The sequence below is a fragment of the Bubalus kerabau genome, chromosome 3 (genome assembly GCF_029407905.1).
Source record: "Bubalus kerabau isolate K-KA32 ecotype Philippines breed swamp buffalo chromosome 3, PCC_UOA_SB_1v2, whole genome shotgun sequence".
NCBI lineage: Eukaryota > Metazoa > Chordata > Mammalia > Artiodactyla > Bovidae > Bubalus > Bubalus kerabau.
This window is the reverse complement of record NC_073626.1, coordinates 177085610-177101480: the sequence shown is the minus strand read 5'-3', so window position 1 is coordinate 177101480 and position 15871 is coordinate 177085610. Positions and strand designations below refer to the sequence as shown.

Sequence of the window (15871 nt, the reverse complement as noted above, 5' to 3'; positions counted from 1 at the left end):
TCAGAGCAGTGATATCAAATCACACAGCTGGTGAGGGACAGCATGGGACTGAAACCTAGCCTGTGGGACTCCAACACCCTGTGATCTTTGCTTTCCCAGCTCACATGCAGCCCAGGCCAAATCTCCCTGCAGGGCTGTCTCCACCTGGCTGTCTGGAGCTGGAGGCTGATCCGGGGCTGGACAGCAAACTCCTCCCACCTCCATCTGTTCTGGACCAATCCCTACCCTTCCCCTAGTAAATACACAGCTTCAGGGGCTCCCCAGGAGCAGACAGCACTGCATGGAGACACAAGCCCTTTAAACAGGCGATTTATGGGCTTCCCTGGTGGCTCAGATGGTAAAGTGTCTGCCTGCAATGCAGAAGACCCGGGTTCAATCCCTGGGTTGGGAAGATCCCCTGGAGAAGGAAATGGCTAACCCACTACAGTACTCTTGCCTGGAAAATTCTATGGGGTCGCAAAGAGTAGGACGCGACTGAGCGACTTCACTTTCACTTTACGAGCCTGACACACAGATCTGTACAAGCAGCACCAAGATCAGTGTTAATGCCTCCCTGACTAAGATTATGCCCTTGAGCAGCTCCTTCCCCTTGGAGAGACCTGGGGCTCTGTCCTGTCAATTACCCAGGTATGGAGTCAGCTCACATCAGGGCCTGGGGAAGGCAGGATGAAACGGTGGGCTGTGCCAGGCTGGCGTGGACTCCGTGGGTCTCCTTTAAGATTCAACGCTCCAGTTCTGCCACTTTCCCTCTCTGCACCTCAGCTTCCTCATCTGAAAGGTGGAAGTAATAACAACACCGACTCATATGGTTGTCCTGTGGGCCAAGTTAACATACGGAAAGAGCTTAGGACGAGGCCCCCACACGTGCGTTAAACAACCAGCATGGGATAGTAGCAGTTAGTACCTTAAATGCACTCATCCCTCCCCCCAACCCCGGCCACTCCGCTGTCACCGCATCCCACCTCCATGATTCACACACCTTCTCCTGGAACCCTGCCCTCACTCTTCATGGGCACTGACTCGGAGGCCTCAGGGTGAGACCCCAGGGATGGTTGAATTTCTCAGGGGCCTCCGGAAACCAGAGCAGCTTTGGGGGCCCAAAGGGAAGTTCAGAGAAGCTAAGTTACTCAACAGCTACTGAAGGTGAGGACCCCAGGATGCATTTACTGTTAGGTGACAGAATCCTTCTCCCAGGGTCCCCAGATCTCAGTCAGAACCCACCACTGGGATTGCTGGCTGTGGAAGGGGACGCACTCATCTGCTCCAAGTAGACCCCCAGCCTATCAGCCCGACCACTACTACCCATCAGTAGAGAGACTGTGCGTTCATTCATTCATTCATTCAATGATTCTTAAGGGAGATAAGAGATGAACGTAAACGAAGCACTCTTTGTCCTCTGGAATTTTATAACCTGTGTCTTACACTATTGCTCCTGGGGTCCTGACCTTCACTAGCTGCTCTGATGAAGGTCAGCGTGGAGGAATTAGGTTGGACCTCAGGAAGAACTTTGGGAGGAGGGACAGTTCATTGCAATGGTTATAGGCACAGACCCTGAGAATGACAGACCTGGGACTGCACCACAACTCCAAGGCTCAGCAGCTGCGTGTCCTCAGGCAAGTAGCTAAACCTCCCTGAGCGCCACATCCCTTACCTGAGAAGTGGAGAGAACTGCATCTGCTCTGTCTGGGGGAGAGCCTGGCTCAAGGTGAGTGCTCACTTCAGAGCAGCCTTTATTCTCAAGCAGACAGTCGGGCTTTGGGGAAAGAACCAGGCACATCCCGACTCCACTGCTTATGGACTCATTTGACCTCTCTAGAGCTTCGGTTTCCTTATCAGTGAAATGAGGAAAACCCAGCTTGACCCTCGGAAGGCGACTGGGGGAGGAGGTGGGGAGGAGGAGGCAAATTGGAACCTGGAGCACCAAACCCAGGTCTACCCTCCCCCACGGGAACTATCAGCTCCCCCTCCTCCTCTGTCTCCACCTTGGTGTTGGGGTCCCATGTAGAGTGGAATCAGGGGGGAGTGCAAAGATGAAGTCTCAGTCATAGCCCAGTCCAGGGGTTGATGCCTCAGTTCCCTGCCAAATGTTGTCTAGTCTCTGGGGCCCCCTCCAGTGACAGGGGGCTCACCCCCTTCCCCTACCCCTGAGAGGGCAGCAGGAACCCCAGGGCACCAGAGGGGCAAGGCAAGCAGCCCTGAGCCTCCACCACCTCCAGGTACCAGCCCTGCAGGGCACAGCCAACCCAGGGCACATCCTGAGAGGAGGAAGAGTTTTCCTCAGTAACTCCAGCTGCAACAAGAGAGAGGGAATCCCTGTGTTAGAGAGACGGTCATAAAAAAAAAAAAAAGGGAAAAAGAAATAATAAAGCAAAAGGAAATCTAAGCTCTCCTGGGAAATGACAGGACCCATTTGTCAACTTCTCTTTGAAACATCTGGGAAAATTGTACCGTAACCACAGTGTCTCTTCAACTATTGATTGAGGGGTTGATGGAGCCATTAGTCCAAGGCCTGTAAGGCAGAGCCTCAGCCCCTAGCTGTGACGTCTGGGGGTGGGGGCTGGGGGCAGCGGGCACCACGTGCAGGGAACACTCTTCTCTAGGAACTCCTCCAGCTCTGCCCAAGATCACTGAGTGGTCCTGGGAAATCCCACTCCCTCTCTGGGGCTCCTCTCTTCCTTGTTCCTAAAGGATGAGACCAAGGGGGGTCTCGATACTTTGTCCAGATCTGAGCTGCTGTTCTGCATCTGAAATGGACAAGGGGGAGGGAAGGGGAGGACAAGAGATGGGATGAGAAGCTGTGGATGGGAAAGACCAGAGGTGCTGCCTCGGTGCTCATGACCTTCCCCCAACCCTGGCTCCTGGGTCCTGACTGCACTGGAGGCTTCGCCCTCCACCAGGAACCCTGAGGCCATCCTCTGTCCCCCGTCTCCCTCCCCGCAGCCCACATCAAGCCCAGCTCCAGTTTTGCCTCCCCAAACCACTGCCGTCATCCTGTCTCCCCAGCTCCACTGCCTCTTTCCACTCCATCATCTCCCATCTGGACCTTTCCTCAGCCTCCTTCTCACCCTGTACCCACGTTTTGCTCCTGTCCAGAGGCTGCAAAAAATGATTCACCACAGAGATCTGCTCAGGCCTCTCGAACTCTGGCAGTTCCCCGGTGCTCTCAGGAGGACACAACTGCTCCCCACAGGGGGCCCAGCCCAGCCCCCCACCTCTAGCCTCACCTGCTTCCTCCTTTCCCATCACACCTTCATCCAGCCTCAGGCACCACCACTCAAGCCTTGACTTCACCACCCCTCCCCCACCTCTACAGGGCCTTTGCACATGCTATTCCCATGGCCTGGAACACACCTCTTCCCAGGCTCCCCAGAGTTTCCCCTCCTGTCCTCAGGGAAGTGCTCCTCAACCTTCCTGCCAAAGCCAAATGCCGGCACAGGCTCCTGAGCCCTGGGAACTTCGTCCTGGGCACACTGGTCACAGGACAGTCTCCAGGTCAAGTTTGGGAAGCGTCTGTGCCTACATTGGTCTGTGAGCTCAGACCCAGGTGGTGTCATTGCTTTGCTCACTGCTGTAGCCCCCAGAAAAGGGCCTGGCACATTGTAGGTGCCCAGTAAATACTGGTGGGAAGAAGGGATGCAGGGAGAAGAATTGGTGGAGTTTGCTGTGTTCAGAGAAGGTGCCTGGAAAGCAAAACAGCATCACAGGATGAAAGGAGGGGTCACCCGGGACCCTGAGCCTCAGCCAGGGACTCGGGGGATGCCATCCAGCCAGGAGCCCCGGGACCCTGAGCCTCAGCCAGGGACTTGGGGGATGCCATCCAGCCAGGAGCCCCGGGACCCTGAGCCACAGCCAGGGACTCGGGGGATGCCATCCAGCCAGGAGCCCCGGGACCCTGAGCCTCAGCCAGGGACTCGGGGGATGCCATCCAGCCAGGAGCCCCGGGACCCTGAGCCACAGCCAGGGACTCGGGGGATGCCATCCAGCCAGGAGCCCTGGGACCCTGAGCCTCAGCCAGGGACTCAGGGGATGCCATCCAGCCAGGAGCCCCGGGACCCTGAGCCTCAGCCAGGGACTCGGGGGATGCCATCCAGTCAGCCAGGGACTCGGGGGATGCCATCCAGCCAGGAGCCCCGGGACCCTGAGCCTCAGCCAGGGACGCGGGGGATGCCATCCAGCCAGGAGCCCTTGCAGCTGCAGGGGGACTGAGGATGGGTGTCACTCTGAGAAACACTTTCCTCCTGAGCTGAGCCCACTCTTCCTGGACACATCCAGGGCTTCCTGCCGATCCCTCCACTCACTGGGGACTCACTATTGGCTGAAAGTCATGGTCACAAACACCCAGCCTCAGCTCCAGAGCAATAAAGAAGTACCTGCATTTTGCCGGTGTGTGTACAGGCAAGAGGGTGTCACTTAGGGATCCCTGTGTAAGTAACAGGTGCATCCACAGAGGACCCTTCAGTCCTGCCCATGGATACGCTCCATGCTGAGCACCAACCCCTGTGCCCTGCCACCCCCTGGGCTGGTGTCCCTCCCAGACTCATGTGGATCTGGCAGCTCCCTCTCCTCTTCTCTGAGAACATCACCTAAGCTCATGAAGACTGAGTCTGTAATGGCAGAGCCATCTGTGTGTCTCCAACAAGCAGGGGCCGCAGGGCTCCTCGGATCCCAGAGATTCTGGAAAGGAGAGGAAAATACTAAGATGAAAAATCAGAGGGAGCACAGAGGAAATAGGACGTGCAAGCGAGATTAATCCACTCCTCAGACATGAAAGAAATATGTTCAATTATATTTTATTGCATTTCATTGGAATGTACACGTCATACTTAGCTGCCTGCAAGCCTCAGATTACCCAGCGAGAAAGCGAAATGAAAGACAAGAGAATAAAAACACGGACAAAGAAGCTCCTGAAATTGGAATCATTAAGAGAGAAAAATAAAAACCAGACTTGAGACAAAGCAGTTTCTTGGCACCAAGGCGCTCTCAGTACTGACATCAGGTCCCCAAAGCCACAGAGCCCAGTGCCAGCTGCCCACCAGTCCTGCAGTTCTGACCACTGGCATCCGGGAAAGGCCCAGGCCAGATCAGGAGGCTCCACTGTCCTAGAGCTACTCCTCACGTGCACTGTGACTTAGGGCAGGTCCCTGACCCTCTCTGAGCCTCAGTCTCCAAGGGTGAAACGAGAGGCCTGAACCATAGACCTTCAGAAGCAATGGGAGGAGAGATGAGAGGTTAATGAAAGAAAGTCATACTGGTACTGTCCTAGGGCTCAGAGGACCCCACCGACCTTCCCTAGGGGCTGTGATCCCCTCTTACGGGCTACATTGTGTCCCCCAACCCTTCATATATTGAAGCCCTACCTAATCCCCAGTTTGGCTATACATGGAGATGGGCCTTTAAAGAGGTAATAAGGTTAAATGGGGTCATAAGTATGGGGTCCCAATCCCATATGACAGGTGTCCTTATAAAAAGAAGAGACACCAGGGGTGTGCACACAGAGAAAAGGCCACGTGAGGACCCAGAGAGAAGACAGTCATCTGCCACCCAGGGAGAGAGGCCTCAGGGGATATGATCCCGCTAGCTCCTTCATCTTGGACTTCCAACCTCCAGAACTGCAAGAAAATAAAGTTCTGTTGCCTAGGCCACCCAGGATGATATTCTATTATGGCAGCCCTAGCTGACTAATACTCCTCAATAAGACCCACAGTAGTTCTGAACCAAAGGTACCCAATAATCAGGATGACACGCTGAGGGCAGGTGGACAGTGGTGGATGTTAGCACTTTCTCCTGACCCTCATGCTCTTTCTGTCTTTACCAACATCCCAGCACCTGTGCTGTCTGTGCCTCGCCCGTAAAAACTGCACACAGGAAAGGCCCTGAAATCTCCTCTCACTGAAGAGTGATTGGCTGAGGAGGAGGAAGGAGCAGGTGCCTGGTCCCCCAGGCTTGGTGGCATCTTCCAGGTTCTAACAAAAGGACACTAAGAATCTCAAGCAGCAAAGAAGGAAAACTTTGGTGAAGGGGACCCTCCAGATACCTGGCCACCCTCAAGAGCAGAAAATCATGGAAAATGCAAGGAGTTCACGAGGAACTGTGAGTGGAAATTCCAGCTGCTGCTGCTGCTGGAGTGTGTGTGTGAGAGAGAGAGAGAAAGAGAGAGATAAAGACAGAGACAGAGGGAGGGAATGGTACATCAGAAATAACACAGAATGGGAGGTGACTCAGGCAACTGTTTTATCCCTGGTACCAATGATCAAGCCTCTTCAGCTGCCCAGAGCAGGAGTGAGGCTCCCAGATGGCCTCTGGAGACACAGTAAAGAACCAGACGCAGCCCTGGACCAGAAGGGCCGACAGCCTGGCTGAGGCCCCACCATGTCAGGACAAAGTACCACTGTTCTAGGCCCTAGGAATACAAGGGTACAGTCACGAACAAAACACCAAGATCTCTGCCTTCATGGCAAACTGTGGCCAACATTTATTGAGCACTTAGTGCATTCCAAGCACTATGCTAAGCCCTTTGCATGACTGATCTACAAATTAGGTATCATCACTCTCTTCACTTTACAGATGAGGAAATTGAGGTTCAGTGAGGTTACGTATGTTGTCCCAAGTCCCACCCAATAAGTACTGGCGTCAGGATTCAGATCCTGACTGGTCTGATCCAGTTTATTTTCTGAACACAACATTATTAGTACTCTTAGAAGCCTCATTATTATTTCATTATCACTATTAAGAGAGACACCCCCGTTAGCCTGGAATCAGGATGCTCATGATGATAATTGCTGCTGGTTACTGAGCTGGATCAACCACATGCCCCTTGCTCCACTCAACATTTTACATCAGCATCACATGTGAGAGCCTAGGAGGTGGGAGTTTCCTCATTCCTGTTGCATAGATGGGGAAACTCAGACTCGGAGACACTAAGGTGTGTGAATATTCCAGTAACTAATGAGGGGTTGAGCAGGGATTTGCATCTAAGAGTAGCTACAAAGCCCTTAATTGAGGTCAAGAGGGTTAAGTAACTGAAGTAATTGAGCTCACCCTATTGACACTTGCACAGACAGATATCTAACAGTGGTCAATTAGATAATGTTCTGATGTCAGCGTGCACAATCCCTGCTTCTTGCTGCCAAGTATCATGCCCTTTGACACCCCTGTATCAGTCGCTCCCTGAGCCGTGGCAGTTAGCACATGCTGATACAGTCTCAAAGATGAAGTGAGGGCATCTGTTGCAAACACCACTGAGTTTGAAATAGCTGGAAGTGTGGACGCTTTAGTTTTTTGTAAGCCATGTCAAAACATTCCTAGGGTGGGGGTGGGTGAGCAGAATGAGGAAAGGGGCTCGATCACAAGTACACCAGTCCAAGAAGCTTCTGTGTGCCCGGGAGTCTGAGACTCTACTCCCCTAATAGAGACCACAGAAAGCACCAGTAGAAGGACCCAACCACAGTCCAGGCCCTCACAGCAGGCCTAGGGAAGCCCCTGACATCCTATCAGGCAGCTAGCTGCAGAAGGAAATAGTGGGAACCATGGCAGCATCAGATAAACCAAGCAAACCTCAATGACTCTGATAACTTAATTGCCACTGGGACCACAGCCCACAATTGTAGGTCAAGAACCCATGTGCCAACCCAAACAGGGTGATTGTCTGCTAAAATAAAAGATTTAAATTGGGTCTAGACTGCCTAGGCTCCTCTAAAAAAGTAAACAAAATGTTCAGGGCACAATAGAAAATTATCCATTATAACAAGAACCAAGAAAATTACAAACTAAATGAGCAAAGACATCAACTTGATGCCAAATACCAAGATGAATTAGATGCTGGAATTATTTGACGTGAATTTTAAAGCAGCCAACTTAAAATGTTTCAAAAGTCAATTACAAATTCTCTTGAAACAAATGAAAAATTAGAAGATCTCAGCAAAGAAATAGAAGTAAAATAAGCAAGAAAGAAATGCAAATTATAGAAAAAAAACTACAGAAAATTTAAATGATATAATTACCCAGCAAGATCTAACTAACCTATACATTTATGCAGAACATAACACCCAACAACAGAATACACAGCCTTGAAATACCCAAGAAACATTCACCAAGACAAACCAATATGTTTTAAAAATCGAAATAATGCAGCTATCTGACTAATTTGAAATCAAATTAGAAATGTGTCCCAATTTGGAATTATATTAGAACTTAATAAGAGAAACACAACAGGAAAATCTCTGAACATGTGGAAATTAGACAGTATACCTCTAAATAATCCATGGACCAAAGAGGAAGTCTCAAAGGTAATTTTTAAAAATAATGAAAACAAAAACACAACATATCAAAATCCTTAGAGACATATATTAGCAAATCAAGTCCAAAAATGCATACAAAGAATTATATGCCATGACAAAGTGGAGTTTATTATCATAAGTTTTGGAGGCTAGAACAACATTCAGAAATCTATCAATGTAATATATAATGTTAACAGGCTAAAAAAGAAAAATCATATAATCATATCAGTCAACACAGAAAAGGCATTTGGCATAATCCAGATACTCATTCATGACAAAAGGGGAAAAAAAAGAATTCAAAAAAACCGAAATATATGTGAACTTCCTGAACTTGATAAAGAGCAACTACAAGCATCCCACAGCTAACATCATATTTAATGGTGAAAGACTGAATGCTTTGCTTGCATTAGGGGTGAGATTGGGAACAAAACTGGATGTCCACTCTCATCGTTCATATTACTATTACTGGATATATAGCCACTGCAATAAGACAAGAAAAATAAATATAGGACCCACAGATTTGAAATAAATAAAATACAGTTCAATTCATTCACTCAGTCATGTTTGACTCTTTGTGACCCCATAGACTGCAGCATGCCAGGCTTCCCTGTCCTTCACCATCTCCTGGAGCTTTCTCAGACTCATATTCATTGAGTCGGTGATGCCATCCAACCATCTCATCCTCTGTCGTCCTCTTCTCCTCCCACCTTCAATCTTTCCCAGCATCAGGGTCTTTTCAAATGACTCAGTTCTTCACATCAGGTGGCCAAAATATTGGAGCTTCAGCTTCAGCATCAGTCCTTCCAATGAATGTTCAGGGTTGATTTTCTTTATGATTGACTGGTTTGATCTCCTTGCAGTCCAAAGGACTCCCAAGAGTCTTCTCCAACACCACAGTTCAAAAGCATCAATTCTTTGGCGATCAGCCATCTTTATGGTCCAACTCTCACATCCACATGTGACTACTGGAAAAACCATAGCTTTGACTATACAGACTTTTACTGTCTGTATTTGGAGATGGTATGTCTCTTCATAGAAAATCACAAGGATTCTAAAACAAACAAAAACAAAACTTTCCTAGAACTAAGTTCAGCAAGTTCACAGGGTAAAAAATCAACAGATAAAAGTTAACTATGTTTCTACATACTAAGAATGAACATGTGGAAACTGAAATTTAAAACCTGACATTTACAATCTCCAAAGGAAATGAAATATTTACCTATACACTTAACAAAACATATATGAGGTCTGCATGCTGAAAAATTACTGCAAAGAGCTGGAAAGTTACCATTCCCATCCTCACAATAAAAAAAAAAAAAAGATGAACAAACTGAAAATCAACAGTCATCTTCTCAGATTCAACAGAGAATTGAAGTCACAGACAAATTTGTACCCCGAAACCTGGAAAGACAAGCAGATACCTAGAATTACAGATTATCAAGGACAGAAACCCTTACCTGGAGCCGGCAACTAACTGTAGGAGTGCTTTATTCATGATGTATTGCTGGTGTCTCACTGTAGAGTAGCTTGGAAATTAAAAACTGCAAGAAGGTGAGTCTTAAGGAGTACCCCCACACTTTTGTGAGCTTGACTTCTGGGAGCCTCATAAGGTTCTCAGTGTGAAGACAGAAGAAAAATCCTCTCTTGCTTCCAACAGGGGAAGGGAAAATAACCATTTTTAAAATCCCCAGAGCATATTTTTTTTATTTATATTTTAAAAATACTCTGCTCTCCTTCAGGAGGCTGCTTCAAGAGAACCTATGTTACCAAAGCTTAACTACCTGGGGGAAAGGAGATATATAGCTCACAGGCACTGAAAGACAGACCTAATCCTAGGATTATAGGAGGCTTCTCCTCCCCTACACACCACCACTTCAATAGGGTTCCTGAATAGTAATGTCGTTAAAAGGATAGCAAGCCTCAGACCCTCTTTAAGCAGCCTCTAGGAAAGCCCGAGACAACAGTGGAGACAAAGCCAAAGACACTGAAGGAAACTTTATCCTCTGATACTGGGACTACAGCAAGTGTAAACGCAGACTAACTCCCAGCCAGCTACACATAAAACCTCCCATTAAACGCTGATTTACCTGAGTCCCTCTGACCTGATACACCATGTCTGGCTATCAACAGTAAATTTCACTAAGAGGTAGAAACACAGCCTGAAGAGCTAAAGCAAGCATCCCCAGGAGGAGGGTACACAGGCATTCCCAGTCAGGTACTGATGTTGTTTTTACAGTAAAATAAGTCCAAATTCTCTCACCCTCATGTGATGACACATGATACAGGATTCTCATCAGAAAAGGCAACAAGAAGTATTTCAGTATGGAAATCAATGGACGCTCCTGAAAAGAATTAGCAGCAGAATAATGAAGAAGGGCAAGTCAACAGAACTGAGAACATATAGAGGAGAAAAACCACACATCACTCCATGGTTACAGGGTCAGAGACACCAAACTGATACGACAGTGACCCTGAATTATGAGAACACACACAACCTCTTAACAGAGACAGAAACCAGCTAACGAGATAGCGAATGCTCCTCAAGGAGCATCAGAGCCTGTGACCATGTGAGCATCTTCCAACCACATAAGCGACACTCAAGTCCCCTCTTTTGTCCTCTTGGCTGAGTGCTGGGGCTCGACCCTCAGCCAGGCCCCACTCTCACTGTGCTCTCTGGGCTCAGTCTCCCCAGTGCCTTCCCTGGACCAGAGGCAGGTCAGTCCTGCTCACCTGTCCACCCTCAATGTGTAGTCATGCCACCTCTGACCTCAGCCTGAGCAGCAGTGAGTTCTGAATCATGCACTGATATTTAGTAAGAAAGTCGGCAGTGGCTCTTTCCCACAGGTAAGAACTTGGACTCTGGAGTCAGAAAGACCTGGGTTCACATGCCCCTTTACTGTATGTATGCCCTTGACCAAGCTGTTACCATCTCATCCTCAACTTCCTCATCTATGAGGTGAGAGTTATGATTTCGGCCTCTCAGCAGATTTAATAAACAGCATAATGTAAAGTCTTGTCATGATATCTGACACCTAGATAGTGCCCAAGAAATGTTGGTTATGGTTATAATCCCATTTAACAGTCTACAGAGCACAGCGCAATCTGATAGAGTCGCATTCTCAATCCCATAGAAGGTGACCTCGTCTGCATTTCCACAGCACTTTGCAGTTGGCAGAACCCACTTACACCTTTGTCTTTGGGGAACCGGAGATCCCCAGGGAGCAGGCAAGAGTGTGAGTCTGGGGCCAGAATCCCTGGGTTCACATCCTGCCTCCACCACTTCCTAGTTGACCCTGAGCAAGTTATTTCCCATTTGAGCCTCAATTTCCTCACCTGTAACCTGGGGCTAACAAAATTATCTCCTTTGTAGGACTGTTATAAGGTCTGTACATGTAAAGCATGTAGCACAGGGTTTGGCCTGTAAAAGTCCCTCCGTCATGTCTGAGATCTGTTCCATTCTCCCCACTTTATAGAGGCGCACACTGAGGTTCAGAGAGACTAAGGCATATGTCCAGAATCACACAGGATGGCTGTTGGAGTCAGCTCTTTAACTCAAAGTCGTCATGTCCAGGCCTGCGTGCCACCCACCACAGGTCAAGGGCTGTGTTGCCCACTTTACACCTCAGCTCAGCTCACAGCCATCCTCAGAGAGATGTCTCTATCTCCCATTTCACAGGTGAGGGAACTGAGGCCAGGTATGCACATGGTACTGGTCCAAGGTCCCACAGCCAGAAAGGGAGGAATCATCCAGAATTCAAACCCAGGGCTGCCCATTTCCAAACCCACAGCAAAGGCAGTTTCCTCCTCTCTTCCTTGTTCTGAAGCTGCAAGGTAATTGATGGGCCCCAGCTGGAGAAGGGCATGGCAACCCACTCCAGTATTCTTACCTGGAGAATTCCATGGATAGAGGAGCCTGGTGGACTACAGTCTGTGGGGTCACAAAGAGTCGGACATGACTGAGCCACTAACACACACACACATACACACACACACACACACACACACACACAGCTGAGAGAAGGTGGGGGCAGGGACAGAGGGCCAGCTGGGGCCTACAGGGAGAACAGGCAGCCAGCCCCCAGGGTTCCAGAGATCTTCGAATTCCATTCTCTGTCTCCTGGACACTCCGCAGACTTAGATCCTTTGCAGAGCCAGAGCCTCCTCTGAGAGCCGGAAGGCGAGGGGAGAAGGACCCGCTTTCTTTCCACCCTCTCCGCTCAGCATCTGCAAAGCTGTCCACGCACATCAGAAGGAGGAGGTACATCTTCGAGGGCCCGTGATGAACCCCATGGAGATGGATTTTCCTGAACCTCATTATCTTTCCCTCCCAGGGTCCCAGGTCACGTCAATAACTTCCTGCCCACTGCCTGGAGATTTGCTGCGAGGCCGCAAGCCTGTTTTAGGAGCTATAAATCCACCCTCCCTCCCCCCGGAAATCAATCGGAAACCAGGTCGCTAAATCCACTAAAATCCAGCAGTTCATGAATCAAAGGCCTCGTCCGGGCTCGTGCTGGGCTGGCCGAGGCACCTTCTCCCCAGATCAGGTTCTATCCAGGGTCCAGGGAGCCTCCAGACCCGCTGGAGCCAGACTCAAGAGAAAACCCCCAAACCAGATGCTGCTGGAGTGGTGCTCTCACCAACTGGGCCTAGGGAAATTCCCAGCGAGTCGGGCGGGAGAGAAGCCACCTGGTTCCAGAGCTCCGACCTCAGGCCGATCTCTCCCTCAACCAGCACCTGCTCCAGAGGACACTCTGGTTCTGAAGTGGCCCAGGAATGCGCCTCGAAGACCCATGGCTTTACAAACCAGAGGGCTTAAGGTAGCATCTCCTCCAGGTGGGGAGACAGGAAGCGGAGCCCACTTCCAGTCCCTCTCGTTGAGACTCTAGAGAGCTGTGTGGTGCTGCAGGCAGAGGGTGCTGCAGAGGAGGACCCCTCCTGTGCACGGGGCACCTGCATGCCCTGTCTGAGGTCACACAGAGAGTCAGGGGTATGGCTGGACAGAACCCAAGTCCACTGGGCTCCCGGGCTAATGCAGTAACACTCAGGCAGGTGTCTGCAGATTCCCAGAAGAAGCTGGAGTGTGCAGAGGACTGGAAGGGTGCCAGCCTGAGAGCCCCAACGTCCCGAGACACTCTTCGTCCACCCCCAAGCTGTGGGGACTGGAGGGGGAGCACGTCTCGAAGCTTCTGCTCCTCACGGTGGAAGCTGGTGCCAGTAAATTACTCCCTGTAATGGAGATGTTTGCTTGGGGAATTAGGGAGGCAGTAAACAGAAGCCGGGGTAATTAACCATGGACTGCGTATGTGCCCAGCCTTTCAATGCTGCCCGCCCCCTGCGGTGGCTTCCCCTGCAGAGAGGTGATACCACTGGCTGGCGCCATGGCGCTTGTCTGCTGAGATGAGCAACGGCAGACAGGGAAAGCTAGGCTCTGAGAGGGAGAGACAGTTGCCCAAGGACACACAGCAGGCTCGTGACAAAGGTGGGCTGGATTCCACCTCTCTGGGGAGGGGCAGCTCAGGGCTGTTCCCAGTACACTTGACTAAGTACAGGGTCAAGGGGTTAGCTGGGACTGGGACGGGGGAATCTGGCAGATGAGGAAGGAGGAAACTGGGCTCAGAGAGGGTAAGTAAGTGGCCCGAGGATTCACAGAAGATGAAGAAGAGGAAGGGGGAGCTGGACCCAGGTCTGCTGTCTCTCTCATTGTGCTCTGTTGCTTTCTTCTCTTCAGCTCCTGGCTGAGGACTCTGGAGCCCAAGAAGCACCCTGATAGGAGTGGGGAAGACCATCATTAGGGGAGCAATCCAAAGACCAGATCTCAAAACGTGGAGTGGGGCCGACTGCCAACTTGTGTTCTCTTCTTATTAAACACCGTTTGTGTTTGGGGCATTGGACATGCTTATCTCAGTCCTCACAGCAACCTGCAAGAAGGGAGGGACTTCTCCCTTTACAGATGAAGAAACCGAGGCTCAGAGGAAGGGAAACGACTTGCCCAAGGTCACACAATGATGTCGGTTATGTATCCATGTATTGCTTCTCAGCAACAAATCCCTCATTCCCTGCAGGCAATGCTGGAATATGTCTCCCTTGCCAACTGGTACCATGGTAATCTTTATCACAGAGATTGGCACTGGGGGAACCCAGGAGGAAAAGGGGGGCTTTTCTTCCTGGCTCTAATGTGCCCTCTTCTAATTGCTCCCGAGGGTGCAAAGGCCAGCACTGCACCCTAAGGAATACCCAGTGATGAGCAGCTGCCAGCAAGGTCCTGGGCGTGACATTGCCATGTGAAGAGTTTTACCAGCACCCCAACAAATTCCACTGCCATGCCACCCCAGCAAACTCCTCCACCATCCAGTGGGCGACTGCATGTTCTCTCTGGTTAGGTCTGGACCCCACTAGGACAATAGAGTGAAGGGGAGGCTCTTTCAGACCTGTTCCTTCCTTGCTTGGAATCCTAGCTATAGTGACTGCCCTTTACATCTGCTATTCCTGCATTTTTTAGAGCACTTTTTACCCCCTGGTAGGCAATCCTTGGGCTTCCCAGGTGAAGCTAGTGGTAAAGAACCTGCCTGTCAATGCAGGAGATGCAGGTTCGATCCCTGAATCAGGAAGATCCTCTGGAGGAAGCCATGGCAACACACTCCAGTATTCTTGCCTGAGGAATAACATGCACAGAGGAGCTTGGTGGGCTGTAGTCCACAGGGTCGGAAAGAGTCAGACACAACTGAAGGAACTTAGCACATAAAACTTTAGCACATAAAACTTAGCACATTAAACTTTCCCTGTCCTATTCCAGGGCGGTCACTGTCTCCTGCCTAGGTTCTGACTGATGAAGAATTACTACTAGCTGTGATCCCAGGTGATAGACCCACAAAGATGAGAAACTTGGAATGAGTTCGGTTGTACCCTTGGGTTTGAACACAGTGCTGAGCTCCTTCCTAATAGGAAAGCGTTGCTAGAAATCCGTGAGTAATGGATTGATTAGTGGCATCATGATTAATCAAGCCATCACCTGTGGTTGATGTGATGGAGTACCATCAGAAGCAAGTGCCACGGGAGCCCAGGTGGCAACATGTGACCGTTACAGGGATGATGAAGGCTACAGAGATGGCGGTGGATCCTCCTGAGGAAATCGGGATAGTTAGAATCTCAGTCCTTTTAAATTTCAGTTATGACAGCTCTAAACAAGTCTCTTCTTTCTTGTGGCCACAGGGCTGATAGTGCCCCAAAATCCAATATGAAATGAGGCAGGATGCTGAATTCTAATATCCACTGAATTTATGGACTTGCCAGATTTCTCATGAGAAATGTCCTTGAGGAGTTACTTCTCTTGGGAAAGAATGAGATCCTGAAACTTGGAATTAAAGCATCTGGTTGGACCTAAATGAAACCGAAATCTTGACTCCCAAGTCCCTGTGAGCATCCCTTGGCAATGAAAGTAGCTTCCCCTCCAATGCCTGAAGACACTATCTGTAATTTGCTTGATAATATTCCCTTGATAGACTTAGCTGGGGCAGAAGCTTTAAATGAGAAGCTCACTCACCTCAAGAGCCATAACAATCACCCCCTGTTGCCATTAGACCCATCATTATGATCAA

The 15871-nt window shown here is 49.8% G+C and overlaps 1 long non-coding RNA gene and 1 other non-coding gene across 2 annotated transcripts; both read left to right on the top strand.

Moving 5' to 3' along the window:
• The first annotated feature begins 319 nt into the window (after positions 1–319).
• TRNAC-GCA (transfer RNA cysteine (anticodon GCA)) lies at positions 320–391 on the top strand. Its single transcript has one exon. It is a non-coding gene; the product is annotated as a tRNA-Cys (tRNA).
• A 12603-nt stretch (positions 392–12994) lies between these two features.
• On the top strand, positions 12995–14887 carry LOC129647903 (uncharacterized). Its single transcript, XR_008712566.1, has 2 exons — positions 12995–13093; positions 14005–14887. It is a non-coding gene; the product is annotated as an uncharacterized LOC129647903 (long non-coding RNA).
• The last annotated feature ends 984 nt before the right edge of the window (positions 14888–15871 follow it).